Here is a 4,805-nt window from a genome sequence, read left to right as displayed (position 1 = left end):
CTGTTCTCTTCCTGTCTGTTCTCTTCCTGTCTGTTCTCAGGGATGTCTTCCTGTCTGTTCTCTTCCTGTCTGCTATCAGGGATGTCTTCCTGTCTGTTCTCTTCCTGTCTGTTTGCGTAATGAACATGTAATGTCTGTTTGTATTGTATTGCAGTTTAACTTGTTGTGTTGTGTTGCAACCTTTGTTCTTATCAGTGAAATTAGGGCTGCTGTCCCTTAGGAGAGGGTGTTGCAGAAGGGCAACACCACTTTTTTTTTTCAGCAAGCACATTTTGTTTACTAACAAAGTGTGTGTTTTTTTCTACAGAATTTGTCAGGTACAACACTTTGTTGCCGTAGGTTCTTCTATATGTGCTTATTTGCCACAACGCGTATGCTGCACATGGTTGGCCTACCTCGGTTTATCAACTCATCCGGAAGTCTGACACTTTGACCAACGCTCATGGCTTCGTGGACGGGGAATGGGGGTGGGGTAAACAGCCCGGTCCATGTATACAACTCGCACGCTTCTTTGGGGCACATTATCTGTATCTGTATCTGTAGAATACCTCGCTGTCGCCAAGATTTGTGGCATTATCGAGACGGGTGGGGGTGTGCGTAGCTTAGCAGGTTCACAGTTGGGTCAGTCTTTTAAAGCTCTCAGGAGTTGGTGCTGTCACGATGTTTTGTTCCAGGCGGTTCCAGTCTCTTACTGTACTGACATAGAATGACTGTTTGTATTGCTCTGTCTGGCATCTGCTGTTCTCGTGTTGTTTCTTACATGATCAAAGATCGCACTGGCGGTATCGTATTAGTCGCCAGATGTTCGTGGTCTCATGAGTCGTCCTGGTTTGTGTGGAGTTATATACTCAGCTGATGGTATGGCCGGTACCAACCCCTCAACCACCTTGTAGAGGGAGATGAGGCGTTGATCATGTCTGCGCTGTTGAAAGTGTTGGCAGCTGCAGAGTGTGTTTCACTAGTTTCACTTTCTCAAGGAGGCGTCACTGCGTTCGGACAAATCCATACACGCTACACCACATCTGTTGAGCAGATGCCTGACCAGCAGCATAACCCAACGCGCTTAGTCAGGCCTTGAGTGAAAAAATCGCAGCGCCCAATAGGGGACACGAACCCCTGACCCTCAGATTAAAAGTCTGATGCTCTACCGACTGAGCTAACCGGGCTGCAGAGTGTGAAGCATCACCACTGGGCCACCGCTCCATGAACTATACCCCGAACACACATGGAGCGATGGCCTAGAGGTGACGCGTCCGCGAGAGAATCTGAGTGCGCTGGTTCGAATCACGGCACAGCCCCCGAAATTTTCTCCCCCTCCACTAGACCTTGAGTGGTGGTCTGGACGCTAGTCATTCGGATGAGACGATAAACCGAGGTCCCGTGTGCAGCATGCACTTAGCGCACGTAAAAGAACCCACGGCAGCAAAAAAGGTTGTTCCTGGCAAAATTCTGTAGAAAAATCCACTTCGATAGGAAAAACAAATAAAACTGCACGCAGGAAAAAATACAAAAAAAAAAGGGTGGCGCTGTAGTATGGCGACGCGCTCTCCCTGGGGAGAGCAGCCTGAATTTCACACTGAGAAATCTGTTGTGATAAAAAGAAATACAAATACAAATACAAATCTCAGTGCCCAAGCCTCACTCCACCCCTAAACCCAAACATCACAGAAACTATGTCTACAGATCATCGTAACAAACATACTTATTTTGATTGATGTGTGCATTACGTTTTCAGTTAGGATCATATCAAGACGTCGTCCTGACGTCTTTGTGGAAAAGGCGTAGAGAAATTACGTCATCCGAGCAAGATAAATGACTTAGGTCAGGCCATGGCAAATCTCTTTCCCGCAGTGCGAAAGACTTGGTGAGGAAAATGTGTGGTTCTAGGTGCGTTCACACTGAACACGGACAACCAGCGACCTCTGTGGAGACCGATTGTACCATGCTGCCTTCGGGAGGTACCCGTAAAGTCGACAGCTCATTGCGTCGACAGCTCATTGCGTCGTTGCGTCGACAGCTCATTGCGTCGACAGCTCATACACAGTTTAGGATCGGTAAAACATTTTTCAGAATACAATTACAATATCGGCACGGTCACACACACACACACACACGTACACACGAAAGAGAGGAGAGAGAGAGAGAGAGAGAAGGGGGGGTGGGGGGGGGGGGGGGGGGGGGAGGGAGGAGGAGAGAGAGACAGACAGACAGACAGAGACAGACAGACAGACACACACACACACACACACACACACACACTTTTAACGCGTAAACCTTGCATCGTATGTGCACTAGTTTTTTTCCCCCCCCGTTCTTTATTATTTCTTTGCTGTCGACGCAATGAGCTGTCGACGCAATGACATGGACCCCTGCCTTCCACAGCCCGCTGTTGATGACAGCTGTGGCTTTGTCACAGAGTCAGACTGGGTGTACACAACCTGGCTACCCACCCAGCCAACGGAGACTGTGGATCACTGGCCCGGGAAACACGACAGCTCTGCTGTGATCGGGACGCTGTCTCCTCATGGGGTTGTCTGAAATAAAGCTTGTGTTGTTGTTTTGTCGTTGTTGTTTGTTTTGATGATGTTGTTGTTGTCGTTGTTGTTTGTTTTGTTGTTGTCGTTGTTGTTTGTTTTGATGTTGTTGTTGTTGTCGTTGTTGTTTGTTTTGATGTTGTTGTTGTTGTCGTTGTTGTTTGTTTTGTTGTTGTCGTTGTTGTTTGTTTTGATGTTGTTGTTGTTGTCGTTGTTGTTTGTTTTGATGATGTTGTTGTCGTTGTTGTTTGTTTTGATGATGTTGTTGTTGTCGTTGTTGTTTGTTTTGTTGTTGTCGTTGTTGTTTGTTTTGATGTTGTTGTTGTTGTCGTTGTTGTTTGTTTTGTTGTTGTCGTTGTTGTTTGTTTTGATGATGTTGTTGTTGTTGTTTGTTTTGATGATGTTGTTGTTGTCGTTGTTGTTTGTTTTGATGATGTTGTTGTTGTCGTTGTTGTTTGTTTTGTTGTTGTCGTTGTTGTTTGTTTTGATGTTGATGTTGTTGTCGTTGTTGTTTGTTTTGGTGTTGATGTTGTTGTCGTTGTTGTTTGTTTTGATGATGCTGTTGTTGTCGTTGTTGTTTGTTTTGATGATGTTGTTGTTGTCGTTGTTGTTTGTTTTGATGATGTTGTTGTTGTCGTTGTTGTTTGTTTTGTTGTTGTCGTTGTTGTTTGTTTTGATGATGTTGTTGTTGTCGTTGTTGTTTGTTTTGTTGTTGTCGTTGTTGTTTGTTTTGTTGTTGTCGTTGTTGTTTGTTTTAATGTTGTTGTCGTTGTTGTTTGTCGTCCGTTATCTTTCTCCATGTCTCTTCATTCAGTCAGCCACAGTTCTGACACGTGGGCATTGCGTCGTTCCTTTATTATCCACTCCGCTCTTCTTATTCTCCCTCCCCCCCCCCCCCCCCTCCCCATTTTTTTTAAAGCCTTGTTTATATGGTTCAGTTTCGTTTCAGTCTCAGGTGTTCACTCCATCATTTTGATTCAACGGAACAAATCGTTTTTGTTGCACAATTGAACACCCCACAAATTATCACAAAGGTTCGTTTTTAAATGCAAGTTTGTTTTTTTCTTTGATCGACCGTCCAATGACTTGGGGTTTTGTGGTGGTGGTGGTGGTGGTGGTGGTGTGTGTGTTCGTTCTCTAGTTTAACGTCTTTTCACTATAAGTGATATTAGACGAGGGAAGGAAAAAAATCGAGTGGGAGGAGGGGGAGGGGGGGGGGGAATTACTGTGTACGCATACGAGTAAGTGAAAGTGTGTGTGTGTGTGTGTGTGTGTGTGTGTGTGTGTGTGTGTGTGTGTGTGTGTGTGTGAAAATTACTGATTTAAGTTTTGTTTAAAAAACAAAACAAAAAAACACCTACATAACAATATAACATATTTCTAATGAAAAACTAACAACTATAACAGCGAACCAACAGGACTATTTAACAAGGAGTTGAAAAAGTTATACATTAGCAATGGACTGCTGAAGATCGTCAACACTGAAGATGATTTCAGTTCAGGGATTTGAGACTTTAACATATCGCAAGTTGGTATATGATCGGTTGTTATGTGAGCACCACAGATGCAAGAAACATTACTGACATATTTTGACATATTTGGTGTGTGTGTGTGTGTGTGTGTGTGTGTGCGTGTGTCTGTACATACATACATACATAAATATATATATACAAATATATATTATCTGTCTTATGACATATACATGCTTTAATGACGATAAAACTTCAACATGCACCAATTTTCGCCATATTGACATTACAGTAAAAATATGACGTTAGAATTGACCAATGGCAGCGTCGTTTTATTTATTTATTTATTTTTTTTTAACTGTCCAATCAGAAACCGTAGATAGCATCTCCTGGTCCACCCGAGAGAAAGCCGTCCTGTGAGACGAGAGGACAGAGGTAACATGTTATGTTCGTCTTCATTGTGATGTCTTTTTTTGTGCTGATGAAATAGGAAATACACAAATCAGTGATGACAGGAAACATGTGTAGCCAAGCAATCAGCTGAAAGCTGAGCTATAGCAGACTCATTTTTCGCAACTAACCGCCGGTCTCCAACGGCTCGCGCAGAATGTGTGACGCCATTCCCGGTTTGAATGCAAAGCCCATTCTAAACCTATTCTCATAACATCTGTTAAATCAAATCTCTATATCGTTCACTGTAATGTTATATTTGTTGTGCTTACACACACACTTTAATCGGTTAGAAGCATGCTTGATTTAAGTTTAATCGTTCGTCAGTGTAAAGGTTTCAACTGTCGCTAAG

The 4,805-nt window shown here is 43.4% G+C and overlaps 1 non-coding gene across 1 annotated transcript; it reads right to left on the bottom strand.

Moving 5' to 3' along the window:
* Positions 1 to 1,093: 1,093 nt before the first annotated feature.
* Trnak-uuu (transfer RNA lysine (anticodon UUU)) lies at positions 1,094 to 1,166 on the bottom strand. Its single transcript has one exon. It is a non-coding gene; the product is annotated as a tRNA-Lys (tRNA).
* Positions 1,167 to 4,805: the final 3,639 nt, after the last annotated feature.

This window comes from Babylonia areolata, chromosome 32, assembly GCF_041734735.1.
Source record: "Babylonia areolata isolate BAREFJ2019XMU chromosome 32, ASM4173473v1, whole genome shotgun sequence".
NCBI classification, from domain to species: domain Eukaryota; kingdom Metazoa; phylum Mollusca; class Gastropoda; order Neogastropoda; family Buccinidae; genus Babylonia; species Babylonia areolata.
The sequence above is the reverse complement of the archived record's forward strand: the minus strand, read 5'-3'. Positions and strand labels throughout refer to the sequence as shown.